The sequence below is a fragment of the Equus przewalskii genome, chromosome 13, assembly GCF_037783145.1.
Source record: "Equus przewalskii isolate Varuska chromosome 13, EquPr2, whole genome shotgun sequence".
Lineage (NCBI taxonomy): Eukaryota > Metazoa > Chordata > Mammalia > Perissodactyla > Equidae > Equus > Equus przewalskii.
This window is the reverse complement of record NC_091843.1, coordinates 47,592,844-47,610,142: the sequence shown is the minus strand read 5'-3', so window position 1 is coordinate 47,610,142 and position 17,299 is coordinate 47,592,844.

The following is a 17,299-nucleotide window of genomic DNA, read 5'->3' as shown; positions in this document are numbered from 1 at the left end:
CATCCCTTTGGATATTTTCAGCTACCAATTAACACTAGTCTAGCCTGATGGTAAGTACTGGGTGAGATACTAAAGAATTATAAAATATAGTACAAATTCAGATTTAACTAATGTTTGTCAGACTCTATGGTTTGACTCTTTCGTATATATTCTATCTAGGAGTTTACTCTACTCTGGGTGGTATCCAGGGCCAAATTAGGAAAACACAAGGGATAACGCAATTAAGTTAATATTTATAGTGCTTACTTTACTAATAGAAGAATATAAAAGGAAAAATCACCAGGCAGCAGAGTAATTTCAATAAACTTCAGGGAGAAGGTAAAATTTGATCTGAGTTTTGAAGTGTGGGTAGGTTTAGTGTAGCCATAATGGAGAGTGAGGGCATTCTAGGCAATGAAATGTTCTCAGGCAATGGTACAGAGATGGGGACAGATGCACGTTAGGGCTTTGGTGTAGGGAAATTTTGTGCGTTATAATTGGACAAAGCACAGAGATTCTGTTGGAAATTTTTGGCTTACAGTTAACAGAATTTGAAGTTGTAAAATAGGTGACACACACACTTTAGAATTCTTGGTGTTTAGCTAAATCATATCATATCAGGTTATGGTGATATGTATTTTTGCCAGCTCCCTGTGGTTTTTCTAAAGTTTCATACAGAGTAAAATCTCAAAGTTTTCTGAAAGCTCCAAGGTGTTATTGGAAACATACGGCAACATAAATGGCTGGAACTGCAAAGTATGTTACCCTTTTCAACCTATTTATGGGTTAAAAATAGCAGAAAATGATTTTCAGACAAAGCAATAATCTTTACCATGAAAGTAAGGAGGAGTAAGCATCTCCTTATATGCCAGCTGTGTAAATTATTGCTAAGATAGACCTTCAGTCTAGGACAAGAGGGAAAAAATCAATATTAATCCACTCATACTTGTAATGGAAGGATGTGGTCATATAAAGTATTACTGGCTAGTGCAGGATCACAGTCTGAATTTGAAGACAGACTCTATATGTTTGCTATGGAAACAATAGACCGTAACATTGTATTTGATATGGAAAAATCAATCACAGCGTTACCAGCTAGAAACTGCTCCGCTTTGAGGCAAGAATACAAAGCACCTCAAGCCATTGTTAAACAGAAGAGGTTTCGTAATTATTTAATCACTTGAGAGGCTAAACCAATTAAAATATTATCTGTCAATACTTTTCCGAGGACTTGTTTTTAGGAATAATAAATGTTTTTTCGATATCTATTGTCTTGACCTAAATGATGACAACAGAGAAATAAAAACCATCAGGACCACATTTTCCAGCAGGAAGTGGTTTGAGACTTTATTTGGAGATTGAAAGGGCCAAAGTCCCTTCAGGCATTTTTCTGGAATCTGTCAGGTAAAACTCAGGACTTACAAAGGTCTGGCAGTGTGCATCTGAATCATCAAATAACAACCAGAGGGCACAAAGCCTTCAGGCTTCAGGGATGTGGTATGAATTCATCTCTGGCTGTGACCACACACATGTGGTGAAATGGTACTCCACTGGCGAGATTCAGACATCTAATTATCACTGGCTTATTAAGAAGCCATTGCGTAGTTTCAGTGTGATTGGAAAGTAGGTGGCTTAGGCAAGGAAAGGTGGGAGCTTAGGCTGGAAAGATAGGTTGAGGCACTGACTACCTTCCCAAGGAGTCTGAACTTAAAATCTAAGGAGGCAAAGTAGATCCTCCTGATATTTTAAAGTAAGGAAATGATACAACCAAATTTTAAAAACAGCCATGATGGCAATATGTATGATGGATTATAGAGGGAAGACTGGAAACAGAACCCCTATAGGAGAATTCAGCGATTTGCAAAGAATTTGACTTTAAGTAAGGGCGGTTAGTAAGAAAAGGAGAAGGCACAGCTGGAGGTGTGGAAAAGAGTAGACCAGAAAGAACTCATGTCAGTCTGAGAGGAAGGAATTGGAAATGATGTTGAGGCTTTTCCTTTGTGAGCCTGGTTACATATTAAGGTCTTTAACAGATTTGGGGAGACATAATAATGAGAATCATTGCAAACAAATCCTAGAATTTAGGGCTTCAAAGTTAACTCTAGTAATGTTCATTGATAAGCATCGAGGAAAGAAAGCTAATGTAAGGTTCATTTGAATTTTGCTTTAAATCTCTACTCACCCTTTACCATCTTTTAAATCTTGGGAATATTACTTAACATGACTGAACTCCACTCTTTCAGCAATTTTAAAAATGAGGAAATGATTTCTGACATCATCATTGTGAATACCAAATGCAATAATTAGTCATATGATTGCCTTGTATGAGGTAGAAGTTAAATAAATAGTAATAATACTATCAGCATTTTTAAAACCTCAAATTTAAAAACTGAATAATGCATTGAATGCAACTTTTTAAAAAATGTAATTTAAAATCCTCTAAATATCAATAATTTATTATGATTTTTATCACCTAATTAAGGAAAAAGAATATTTTTTTCTGAATGAATTGCATAAATATGCACAGAAAATAAATAAAAATGCATGCAAAATAAGTAATTTCACAACACTTATTTTCAGCAGAATATAGTTTGAAAAGAGAACCATCTTCCTGCATGTGAAATTTTTTACAATATGTAAAATGAGTCCAGTTGTTCCATCCCCCCAAAGATTTCTCCTTTTGTCCAGAGGCTCCTGAGGTCTTACGGAAGTATTTAGGCCCTAAAATCCAAGAATGTTCAGATATCTCAGAATAGTCTCTTATGTTATCTCCCTTCTTTTTTGTTCATGCCTTACAGTTTTCAGAAAATCAATTAAAAAAGAAAAGACATTTCCTCTCTATTCCTTTACCTCCTCTACTTTTATATCTTTGACCAAGAAATTTCCTTGGCCATGAATAAGCAGTCTTTTCTAATACTGTTTTTTTTTTTTTTAAAGGGATCTGATTTGTTTTTTTTTTAAGATTTTACTTTTTCCTTTTTCTCTCCAAAGCTCCTCCCCTCCCCCCTGCCGGTACATAGTTGTATAGTCTTCGTTGTGGGTTCTTCTAGTTGTAGCATGTGGGACGCTGCCTCAGTGTGGTTTGATGAGCAATGCTGTGTCCGCGCCCAGGATTCGAACCAACACAACACTGGGCCGCCTGCAGCGGAGCGCATGAACTTAACCACTCGGCCACGGGGCCAGACCCTCTAATGCTGTTTTTTTTTTTAAAGAAGAGTTGTCAGCTCCCACAGGTTGTAGAAGAAGATATTTAACCACTATTCTTCATTGCCCTCTCTCATTCTCTGTTCTTCTCCCTTCTCATTTTCCTGATTATGACTTTTCTCTTACCTTGACACAGCTGCGAAGAAGTGTCCTGTGCTCCGCAAAATACACAAAATTCCAGCTCTGCAGAAAATGTGAGAGTTCTCTAGGTCTGCAACAGCTGCCTGATTCACAGCCGTACCAAAGATACGTAGGCCTCAACCTTACATCTGAAATCAGAGTTCATTCTAAATTCAATACTACTTGCCAATCTCTTTCATGTGATGTCTCCTCTTTGACCTTTTTCACAAATACAAATACATTTAAACCATTTCCTACCATGGAACATAAGGAATTTCCATGAGTGCTTTAATACTTTACTAAAATCTAGTATATCTAATTGAATAGAGTTTGCAAAAGTTAATTTGGCAATCTTTAATCTTCCCAAATCCATCTACAGTTGCACTTGTACATATCACAGAGTAATTAAGTATAGTGCATTGTTCACGGAAAGCACCATGTCTTACACATAGTACTATGTAGACACCCAAAAATAAGTAATTATTGAAAGAAAAGTAAAATATTTTCTGTAGTTTCATAATCTTAGGGTAGTTACCTACTACTCTTGCCTAAATCTCTTTGTGTATAAATAGAGGTAGCAGTAATACCTATCTCAATGATAATTATGTGACTAAATGAGATAATGCATATCATGTGCTTGATATTGCACGCATCGTATAGCAAATTCTTAATAAATTGCAACTTTTACTACTGCCTAGATTAATACTGTCCAACAGAAAGACAACGTGAGACACATATGTCATTTTAAATTTTCTAGTAGCTACATTAAAAAGTAAAAAAAAAAATCAGGTGAAATTAATTTTAACAGTATATTTAACCCAATATATCAAAGATATATTAACTTGTGATCAATAGAAAAAGTTATTAATGAGATATTTTACATTCTGTTTTTCATAATATATCTATAAATCCAGTGTATATTTTACCCTTATAGCACATCTCAGTTTACATTCAGTTTTAGTGCTCGATTACTAGATATGGCTAATGGCTACTGATTTAGACAGCACAGATCTAGATGCTCATTAACTTTGGATGTGAGTGGTAGATAACTCTGGGGAGTCACTTCTTTATAAATGGATTCAAAACTTCAAAAACAGACAGAGACGGAAGAAGAAAAAAAATCTCAGGGAATGTATCAGGACCAGGGTCCTGATGATCTTACTGTTTTCTTACTAAGTGACCTCAATAACCACTGTGCTTCAAGTAAGAGAATAATAAGGATAATACTATATGAATTTAGAAAAAGTAATTATCATCACATCTTTAAAAGAAATGAGGGAAGTTTGCTCTTGCTTTAGAAAAAGCATATTTTGAAATCAGTAAACATACATAGAATTCTGGAGTAAGCTTGGTTCTCATAGAAGCAAAAAGACTCACACAGTGTTTAAAATGTTCTTAAAATAATGTTTCTGTTCTCGCTGTGCTAAAAGCACAAAAGCTCCCCTGAGGCCCACCCCGGGCTGCCAGCTCAGTGCACCCTCTCAGGCAGTTACAAAACAGAAAATCCCTCCACCTTCTGCTCTCTGCTACATGAGCTGATTCGCAAGCTCTTTACATGCTCTATTTACTATTCATTTTCATCCTTGGGAGAGAAACTTGAAATATTTATTCACAGGATTTTATTCTTTTAAAATGCTTCCTAAGCCAAGGATTTGGTAAATGGCAGAAAAAAGAGTCCGCAACAGTCAGTGTAATTATTATCCCTGAAATTACATTTTAAAATATTTTAATAATTAATGGAGTTTTCTGCAAAACCAGGCAAAGAACTAAGAGAATAAAGAGGCTCAAAAATCCAGGGTAAGTAAGCCTGTCGGGCTGTATGTGTGTACACACACTTAATTCTTGCATAAAGCCTAACAACATTAATCATGTCTGTAAAATGATAACCAAAACGACAGCGCTCACTCTGCAGTCAGCTATACAAGGAAGCAGTTTCCAGCCACAGCCCGCCACTCTGAGCAAACAACTGACGGGCAGAGGTCCTTTTGTCAGATTCTGACAAGTGAATCAATAAAAAGATACAGCAAAAGTTCAATCAGAACAGACACCACTAATACGGCTGGCCTTTTGGGACCCACAGAAGCGTGGAACTGCTTTTCCATGTTAATTTCTCTTCACTACCCCTTGGGGTTATCACCTTCTCTGGCCCCTGTTAATTAAAAACTGCCTCCTACTAAAGTTCCTTGGCAGGCATTTCCCTTGTGTCAGACTATTCTGCTGACTGCTAAAAGAAATGTAGGAAGAAGTGCTCCAAAGCTGAGAATGCCATGGTGCCAAAACTCTGCAACTCCCAAAAAGACTGTGTGAATAATCAAATAATTTTTTTCATGGAATCCCTTATATTATAATTGTGAATTGAGAAAAAACACATATGAACAATTAAAGATAACACTCTATCACAGTCAAACAGTGAAATTAGTTAAGTGGTTAGGCAGACAAATCAATAGGTAAGTAGACAATCTTGGCATGCTCTTTTTTGGGTTGGCCTTACTTTGGAATTTGTTGATTTACGGAATTTTAATCGTATGTACATTTCTATTTGTTGATTCAGCCTAGCACTTAGTTGTTGTATTCTTTCTCTTTGCATTGTTTCTCTTCCCATAACAGAGACAAATTTCTCTCTCCCACTTTGCTAATTCTCAATTAGTATCAAGATTGACACTAAGTACCAGGTTACTTTGTGTCTGTGCCAAAGCATGTAAGAAGAAATGTTTAGACTTGAAACAAGGTAGCTAGGTCCTTTCAGTCATGTTAATGACAAACATAAATTACCTATGTGGCTTGGTGGTCAAGATTATTCCAAATTGGTTATTTGACTAAACATGCTTTTATTTACACCAAAAAATATGACAATATATTCAAATAATACAGAAGCAAATATGGTAAAAAGTGGAAGGCTCCTGGTTCACCAAGACTATCCCATCCCATTCCCATCATGAACTATTAGCATCATTTAGATTTTCCCATGCATTTGCAAAGGCACATACAAATATGTGACATTTTCATGTTATTTATATAACACAACCATAATGTATACCTTTTTCTACTACTTGCTATTTGACTAAATAATGTGTCCTAGACCTGTTTCCAAGTAGATTGATATTCTGTTGAACTGCTAAATAGTGTTTCATAATACAGTTTCCCTTGTTATTCATGGGGGATTGATTCCGGAACCCCCTGCTAATACCAAAATCCTTGGATGTTCAAGTCCCTTATATAAAATGGCATAGCATTTGCATAACCTACACACATCCTCCTGTATACTTTAAATCATCTCTAGATTATTTATAATACCCAAGACAATGTAAATGCTATGTAAACAGTTGTTATACTGTATTGTTTAGGGAATAATAAGAAAAAAAAATGTCTGTATGTGTTCAGTCCAGATGCAACCATTATAGGCCTTTTGCTCCATGCTTGGTTGAATCCACAGGCGCAGAACTCATGAATATAGAGGGCTGACTGTATGTATTCACTAAAATCCACAATAATTCATTTAATGGACCTATAAGTTTCCTTTGATTTTTCATATTAGAAAGACTACTTTAATAAAATATTTATACACATCTCTTAGAAAAACTACCAAGTATTTTTTCCAAAAGTGGAATTGCTATGCAGAAATTTGTATATTTTAAATTTTTATAAATACTGTGAAATTGTTCTACAGAAAGGAAATTTCACTTCCACTGACAGTGTATAAAGTCACTCATTTCACTATACCTTCTCCAACACTAAATATGATCATTCATTTTAATATTCTACTGGTTGTGATTTACAGGACTTTACTTAGGATCTGTGCTTTTAATCTCAGTCATAAATATCAGTCATATAAATCTCTGCCAGAAATATTAGCTTCTATTTTCTTATCAATACCTGGAATAAATCATATCCTCCACCCTGAACAACATAAGAATATAGCAAGCCGTCACTTCTCTATGTTGCTCCAGTCTTCTATGTAATCAACTACTGTTCTAGAATTATCTTGGATTTTTATCTCAAATTATTATATTTTTCATTACTTATCAATATTTTTAAAACATATTCATATGTTTTCTGCATTTTTAAATTTACCACTACTCTTTGATTTCTCTTCCCTGAATTATTATTATTATTCTTAAAATTCTGTTGCAGTATTTTTCATGTTTTCTCAGGAAGAGGTTATGACTGGTAAATTTACTGAGTCTCTGTATGCCCGAAAAGACTTCATTTTAGTTTCACAATAAAGTACTTATTAGACTACATATAAAGTACAGATTAAAAATACCTTTCTTGGGGTGATGATAACAAGATGGCAGGCTAGGAAATTCCAAGCTCTCATTCCTGCATGGAAACGTTGAGTAAAGAACAACAGACTGACTAAAATAGCTTTGTGGGAGGTCTGGAAACTAGTCAAGAATCTGTAGCAACCAAGAAAACAGCCAATCAAGTAAAAGCCACACTCAAAATGAAGAAAATTTTATGGTGTTTTGCTTGCCCTTACTTCACTCCCTTCCCGGAGTGGCAAGACACAGTCAAGAGGAAACTGCCCAATTCTAAGTTTCCTCCCTTAGGATGAGAGGAAAAAAGTAAAACTTGTTTGTAACATTCTGGTCTTCCTGTGGGCTGTCTGAAGTACTGATTTCTGTATCATTTGGCTCAGAGCTCAGACAAGAATGGCAGCACAGGTTGGATCTCAAGTTGGAAGCCATGGAAAGTTGTGGCAGGCACTGTAGCACATGAAAACTGCAGGGAAACTGCATAGCTGCAGATGCCTGGGAGTAAGAGATTATGGGAAGAAGAATACAATAGAACATCTAAGGCCCTAAGAAGAAGCAGGGACAAGACTTTTAGGGTAATTAAGACATTTAAAGGCAGAGATTTATATGGAATAATTTGGAAAAAGCACACACGGATGCCTAGGGAAGACATATGACCAGAAAAGGGCTGAGAAGACCTTAAGTCTTCATGCTGGGCTGACTAATGACAATTTTCCCCTGCACATAGCCAGTCTGCAAAACCTAGAAGAGCTGGAAGAGATGGCTGTTTTTTCAAAGGCCTGTTTTTCAACAAAAGATCACAAGGCATACAAAGGAGCAGGGAAACACGGCCAATTCAGAGGAACACAATAAGTCTCCAAAACCAACTTAAAAAAACACACGCCTCTGGCTTACTTGAAAACGAGTTTAAAACAAGCATCTTAAATATGCTCAATCAACTAAAAGAGAACATGGACAACTATGCAAAATCAAGAAAACAATTTATGAACAAATGGAAAATATCAACAAAGAGATAGAAATTACATATATAAAAAATAGAATTTCTGGAGCTGAAAAATGTGATAATTGAATTAAAAAAATTCTCTACAGGGGTTCAACAGTAGGCTTGATCAGGCAGAAGAATCAGTGAGCTTGAAAACAAGCCATTTGAAATTATTGAGCCTGAGAAGAAAAAAGAACAAAGAAAGTGAACAAAGCAAGAGAGTTATGGGACACCATAAAGTAGACCAATATATGTATTTTGAAAGTCCCAGAAGAAGAAGTGAGAAGAAAGGGGCAGAGAGCTTATTGGAAGAAGTAATGGCTGAAAATTTCCCAAATTTTAAGAAAGACATAGACATATAAATACAAGCTCAATGAACTACAAGTAGAATAAACCCAAAGAGATCTCACTGAGACATATTAAAATCAAACTGTTGATGGTCAAGGACAAAGAGAGAATCTTGAAAGTGGCAAGAGAAAAGGAACTCACATGTACAAGGGAACCTCTATAAGATAATGAGTGGATTTCTCAGCAGAAATGTTGCAGGTCAGGAGGCAGTGGAATGATGTATTTAAAGCACTGAAAGAAAAAAATGTCAGCTGAGATACTATATCTGGAAGAAGTGTTCTTCAAAAATTAAGGAGAAATAAACGTATTCTTAAATAAACAAAAGCTGAGGGACTTGATTACTAGACCTGCCCTACAAGAAACACCAAAGGGAGTCCTTCAAATTGAAACGAAAGGACACTAGAAAGTAATCTGAAGCCATATAAAAATATAAATTTACCCAGTAAAGGTAAATATATGGACAATATAAAAACCTGTAGTATTGTAATTTTACTTCACAAATCCATTTCTAATTCTTTAAAAGGATTTAAAAGACAAAAGCATAAAAACTAACTATAAATCTATGTTAACAGGTACACAATACGTAAAGATGTAATTTGTGACATCAATAATATAGAAGGAGGCCAAGGTGTAAAGGAAAACTTTTTATATGAGATTGATGTTAAATTGATATCAATTTAAAATAGATTATTATAATTTTAAGATATTTTATGTAATCCTCATGGTAACTACAAAGAAAATATCTATAGACAATACAAGGAAATAAGAAGGGAATTAAAGTGTGTCACCACAAAAAATCAACTACACATAAAGGAAGGTAGTGAGGGAGAAAATGAAGGAAAAATAACTGTAAGACATATAGAAAACAATTTTTAAAATGGCAATCGTATTTTCTTCCCTATCAGTAATTACCTTAAATATAAATGGAGTAACAACCCCCCCACCCCAATCAAAAGACATATATGAGCTGAATGAAAAAAAAACAAAAAACAGGATCAAAAAGAGAGCATGGGCTGGCTATCCTAATATCAGACAAAATTGACTTTAAGTCAGGAACTGTTACAAGGACAAAGGAAGATATTCTATAATGATAAAAGGGCCAATTCACCAAGAAGATATAACAATTATAAATATAGATGCACCAAACATAAGAGCTCCTAAATATATGAAACAAACATTTACAGAATTGAAGGAAGAAATAGAAAAATCTACAATAGTAGTAGGATACTTCAATACCCCACTTTCAATAATGGATAGAACAACCAGACAGAAGATTAATATGGAAACAGATGACTTAACACTATAAACCAATTGGTCCTAACAGACAGAAACCAAACATTCTACCTACCAAGAGCAAAATATACATTTTTCTCAAGTGCATATGGAATATTCACCAGAATAAACCATATGTTAGGTCACAGAACAAGTCTTAATAAATTTAAAAAGGTTGAAATCATACAACATGTCTTTTCTGTTCACAGTGAAATGAAACTAGAAATCAATAGCAGATGGAAAATTGGAAGGTCCACAAATATGTGGAAATTAAACAATCAAAGAGTCAGAGAAGAAATCTTAAGGGCAGGACCCGTGCCTAATGGTTCAGGTCAGCACACCCCACTTTGGTGGTCCAGGTTTGGTTCCCAGGTGCAAACCTACACCGTTTGTCAGCATCTATGTTGTGGGGGCAACCCACATAGAAAGTAGAGGAAGATTGGCACAGGTGTTAGCTCAGTTCAAAACCCTCGTCAAGTCTGACAAACTGGCTGTTTGTTTAGGAAGGTGCTGTGAATTGGGAGAGAAAAACTAGTGGATTCAACTCACATATAGCTCCAAACATCATCTTTCTGGCCAAATGCCTTACAAACTTTATTGAATAGAATACTTTATATGATTTGCGTGTGTGGACTATGATCTAGCTAAATTATCAAAACTTGTTTTCTTCGCCACTAATAAATATTTCCAAAAATTTTCTGTAAATGAAACTAATTTTTTGCTACAATACCAATGGAAACAGAAGAGTTTAGTTCAAAGTAATAATTTATCAACATTGACTATATAAATGTAGGTGAACTTAGAATATGTAGTCACAGTTCAGATATGCAGGAAAGCAACTTTATTTTGCTACAGTGTAGCCTTCACATGAACCAAAGTTCTGGTCTGTAGAGGGAAGGGAAGGGAATGGTGTGTTTGCATGTCAGAGTGAGAGTAGACTATTAATCTCACCTGTTAAAAGCAACCTGCTGGAGCCAGCCCTGGTGGCGAAGTGGTGAAAGTTCAGCGCACTCTGCTTCAGCAGCTGGGGTTCAGCTCTCTGGCACGGAACCACACCACTCATCTCTCAGTAGCCATGCTGTGGCGGCAGCTCACACAGAAGAACTAGAAGGACTTACAGCTAGAATTTACAACTATGTACTGGGGCTTTGGGGAGGAAAAAAAAAATCTTAATTAAAAAAAAGGGCAAACTTCTCACTTCTGATTTATTCAGTCATTTAACTCTTTTGGTAACTATCCAGCCTATCAAGATTTCTACTCATTCTGCTTCCTTTCTTCCAGGACATATCTTTGTGTAGAGGGGAATTCATTTACTCAGTCATATATTTGTTCAACTGATATTAATTGAAAACCTGTTATATGCTAGACACTAGAGATGTGTACATGAAGGAGACCCACAACACCTTTGCCCTCATAGACTCACATTCTAGTTGGGAGACACACACATGGACACATACACACCTATACAATATGCACATAAATACATAATGTAATTTTAGATGGTAATAAGCACTATGAAGAAAATAAAGCAGGATAATGCGACAGCAAGGACGAAGAAGTGGCTATTCTAGAAAAATGATTTGGAAAAACCTTTAAGAAGAGAACCTTTAAGCTTTGAAGGAAGATTTGAATGAAGATTTGAGATTTGAATGAATTGAGAGGATATAGTCGTGAAAATCTTAGGGAAGAGTGTTTTCAGCAGAGAGAATAGCCTGCAAAGGTCTGAGTTGGAATGACCTTCTCATGTTTGAAGACGAATAAGAAAACTATACGGCTAGAGCAGACTCAGGAGAACAGTAGTAGATGGGGTTAGAGAGATTTGTAGGAGCCAAATTGCACAGAGCTGAAAGTGATATGGAGTTGTTGGGGAGAAGTGTCAGGTTTCAGGCTGTCCTGTCCTTTCTGGCCTCAAGGGAGGAAGCTTGTCTCTCTGCCCTTAACTCCTCCCCCTCTGGAATATCTCAACACAGACCACATGTGGTAACAGGCTCAAACATCAGTTCTCACCTGCATGCTGATTGTCTGAGACTAGGCCATATCTGCCATATCTTCATAGCCTCTACTCTGGGAAAACTTTGCTTCAGATCTTGGGGACCAGCTAGAGATTTCTTCCTCCCTCCTCTCTGGTGGCGGTAGGTAGTTTTTTCTTATTTCCTCTTCACTCTGCTGAAACAAAGGAAGGCTTAATGGTCATGTCAGGTTCTCTTGTTCCAGAGGCTGTTTGCCCTCTTCTGAAGACTCCCATAGTGCTGCTGGGTGCTACATGAGTTTGAGTCCTCCCACGTCAGGAGGCAGACCTTGAGTCCTTACTGCGTCAGAGGCTCAAACATCATGGAGTTGATCCCTTTCCCCAAATCACTTCTTTCCCCACTGCCTGTTAGGATTTCAACTCCAGGGAAAGGTAGAGTTGAGACCTGTCAAAGGCTCTCAGCTTTGTCTTAACATCTCATCTAATTCTTACCTCATTCTAGGAGGGGAAGAAAAATGAAGTGCTCTCATGTCATATCCTGCTTCTTTAGCAGTATATGTTTAATTTTCATAATTTCAATGTTCTTGGTACAGCAGACTTTGATTCTTGATATCAAATATGATTTTGGTATTTTATTTTTGGAATGTAGAAAGTTTTCCTCAAATTCCTGATTCTTATGACTGAAAAGTATAGATTTCAAGACTTTTTGTTTGTTTACCATGCTATGCTAAAAAAAAAAGACTCCCAAAATCCAAAGCTGAGCTAAAGCAATGACTGATTGGTTTTCAATGGTGCAAGTCCTTTTTCTGAGGACATTGTGTAGGGAAAGCTGTCACCGAATCCATGACTGTTGGAAGAGAAGATAAGGGAAAAAATACATAATCTAAACATTAGCCAGCTACATGTCTAAACTTTCCCGTGGGTGTTTCCCCCTCAATGGACACATAGATGGATGGATTGATCAATCAATCAAACAATCAATCAATCACAGATAGATGAGATAGAAACACAGCAAGTCACATAATAATAGAAGTGGCAAAAGGAAGAAGGAGGGGGATAAAACTCACATTTTTCAGCATTTATACTCACAAAGGTACTAGCGGATAGTTGTTGTTATCCTTATGTCTCAGTTGAAAATTGAGATTCAAAGATGTTAAACAACTTGCTCAGGGTCACACAGGAAATAGATGACAGAGTTAAGATTAAAGCCCTTGTCTTTCTCTGTGTGCCATATCATAGTATGCATCAAATTAAACCATTTTTATTGACTACTCAGGACAATGTAATAAATGAGTGACAGCTAAGTGTAAATATTTGACACTGAGGGATTTTTTAAAAATAACATAAGTACTTCTTTTTTTTACAAATTTTATTAATAGGAAGACATTTGTGAATAATAATAATAATAATATTTGCCCACTGATAATAGCCAAAATTAGATGTTTGTTCCTAACATATATAACTTTTTATCATTAGATTTTTAAATGCTTAAGTAAACTGACTTCCCACTTTTAATGAATCAGAGTTCTCGTGCAGCCTCTTCCTCAGCCCTAGATCTGATATCCAAATGCTGCTTTACTGGATATCATTCTGGACATGGCAGGTCTTAGTGGCCAAACACGCTGGTGCCAGGGATCAGTGGAAAGAAACTGAAACGAGGCTCAGTGTCTTCTCCGAAAGAGTATGGTGCCTCAAGAAACAAAGGAAATAGGAAAGGGAAGTCCTTTGGGGCAGAATCTGGGTTGACCAAACACAAGCCCAAATCCAAAGGGTAGAAATGCTGGAAACAGAAGTTAGAGCTGAGCTAGAACATGGGCAGAAACTAGATTGAAAGCTTCATTATTCCCAAAGGATAAGCTCTGGTAAGGTAACTACAAGTTCTGATTTCACATTTTTTGCATGTTATTCTGATACAATTATTAATGGTGCCCCTTTTGCTCTGAAAGAGCAAAATCAATCATTCAACAATAACAACAAAAAACATAGTTTGTCTCTTGACTAAAATAACACTTTGAACGTTTACCTTTATAAAAAATTATGCTAGCTACGTGACCCTAAAACATACATGTATATAAAATAAAAATAATGAACTTAGACTTAAAAGAATAGCTGTAACCATTATTTAACGTAGGTTTCATTTATTCAGCATAATTGTATCCTCACTGCTTTTTGATCGTGACATGAATGAATAAATGGATAAAGAAATAAATTGTAAATAAATCCTCAGTTGACTAGAGGCAATGAAAATCTGAAAAGTACATTGTCCCAAGTACCTTCTTTTTGAAAGTTATATCACACAATAAATGACGTTATTATATTACAAAACCCTAGAGGCCTTATGTTGTGTGTAGACCTATGTGTGTGTCCTGGATGTCTAGCATGGGTCACTCAATGACCTCTGTTAATTAACAGCATCTTTTTAAAATATATATTCAATTAGATTTAAGTAACATTGGATCAGACAGCCAATTCAGTGTATTTTAACAAGTGTCCAGTCAACATAGTAAAATTGAGCAATCAGTTAAATGCCAGACAATTCAGACAGTAGCTTATCTGGTAAATGTTTGCTCAGTCCTACCCTATTTCTGGATCCCTGATAGACACAGCTGAAATTCAGCCTAATTATTAACATAGTTGGAAAGTTTCTCGGGAAACCAATCTTTCCAGAAAATTCATTTTCAAGTACATCTTGGATGCAATTGTATTTAACACTTCTAGACCAGCTGGCATTAAAAATTTAACATCCCAATTTTATTAAAGAAATCATACCACAAACTTCTCTTTGTTTTAAATATGGATTTCTAGTCTCTTAAATGTTTAATGAAGATCTGAAAATCAAAGATTAAAAGGAAACACTTTCAAAAACAACGTATCACAGAAACCAAGTCAGACCTTTGATGTTATACTTCATTTTACCCCAAGAACAGTAAATTATTTTTGACGTGAACAAATATATAAAAGACTATTTTTATCAGAAAACCTTTACCTGTAGGAAAGTAAAGCATATTGTTTAACCTTCTTGTGTTTAGAATTATTATAATGCCAAATGGAAATGTGTCTTTGCTAAAGTTTCATATTTTTAGGCAGAATGGGAAAACAAAATTCATTTGTCCTCCTATGACAACTAGCTTCTTTGTCTAATTTCAGTTTGTTTCTTTGGCAGCTAAAACACCTTGAAATTACCTTCTCCAGCATGGAAGAATAATTTTTTTTCTACCTCTAGCTGTCAGAGTGATTAGAATTCTAATTAGCAAAGTAGAGTGCAGAGAGGAAAATGACTGCAAAAAAAGCACACAAAAGACTTTCAATTGGAGAAGAAACAAAGGGGCAACCGAAGCTGCCTCACAGCTTGATTGTTCCATCCGTGATTGCCTTTCATCCTGGATTCCCTGTGACTTAGCACACTCTTGTCCTTTAGCCCCACACCAGCACAGGGTGGCAAGTGCAGTTCTAAACCTTATTCCTAGTTGTCACTCAAAGCAAAGCGAGGTTGTTAAAGCATGAGAGCAGCTCTATTTCAATGCCAACGTCAGCCTCTTTAATTTACTCTCTGAAACATACTGTGGATAGTAAGCCCAACCACAAAAGGTAGACTCCACCACCTATTCAAACAAACCGTCTTAGGCTGGTGATATCACTCTCAAGTTTCAGAGACATTCCCTCATATGTAGAATGAGGCACAGCAGGCACCTTTCATCAAGGAGGCACTCAAGAAATAGAGAAAACATATTAGTTGTTAAGTTTACCATTACGTGGCTAGCTAGCAGTCAACATTTCTGAAAAATCTAAGACAAACTGGAGTACTGTAAATTTACATTACAATGGTTATATCTATCTATCTATCTATCTATCAACCTATCATTTATATTACTGCATGGCACCGTATGTGTGTGCATGCATGTATGTATATATATCACCCAATTCTGTTTCGGAAGTAGCTGTGGAAAGCCATAGAATATTGGGGTCCTGTGGCTTTAGAGTCACCTGATCTAGCTTTGATCCTGGTTCTGCCAGAGCTGGCTATGTGACCTTGGAAAGGTTTTTAAACTCTCAGTTTCAGTCTATCATCTATTAAAAGTGGGGAATGTAAAATATATGCCATGGAGAATGATCGAGACAATGGACGCATAGTTATGATAATAATAATAATAAATGTATACAAATAATTGGTGGTAGATTATAAGTAATATGATAACTGCTATGCAGGAACATAGGGGTAAAAATTTAAATTGAGCTGTGAAATAAATGAAAGATTTTGATGGGCAAAAATGGGAGCTGGAAATTTCAGAAATAAGCAAAACCACAAAAGGGCAGGGTGTAACTTGAAGGTGATGAGTAATATAAGAGATGTAAAGACCATGAAATTCAACAGTTGGAAGAGAAATTTGATCTAGGAGGCTAGAATGAGAATGTAACATACCCTGAATTTTATGGCAGGGTGCATGGGACCCCAGGCTCTGGCAATAGAATGTTTTGAGGAAGGGCATAACTTGACTAGTCCCATGTCCCAGTAATATTATCTGATATCAATGTTTGTTATGGATCAAAGGCAGGAAGAACTAGTTAATAACCAAAATGAGACAAAATGGAGATTTGATGTTGGTAATTGGCACAAAAAAAGAGGACAATGATAGGAGAGTTATGACTAGAAAACAGGACTTGACATCACTTTGGGTGATGAAGCAAAGGAGAGGGGAAGTCAATGATAACTAAAATGTTTCAACTCTAAGAGAATTGAAAAATGTAATGTTATTTACAGACATAGGCCTTATTGCAGTTTTCAAAACAGAAAATTTTAAGGGAAGAACCAAAAGCCTTTGAGTTTGAATTTGCAGAATAGAGAAATAGCAAAATCATTTGATGAATATTGTTCCAACCAAGTTGCTGCCAGACAGGATAGACGTTCCCCTTTGAAACGTAATTAGTTCACTAGTACCATTTAAATTTCATTTTACTGTATTCACTTTTAATTGATTACTAAGGACCACTCAAGAAACTGGGAAAATTTGGCTTAATTTTCAAGTTGCATAATGTGTAATATTTCATTATTTTCAAGATAACACTAAGCTGTTAGTATTCCTTTTACTGAAGTTCTAATTTAATATGGTGGAATTAGTTTTCATATTGGCAGTAGGATTAATTTGCAATTGGTGTATTTAGGATGTTGCA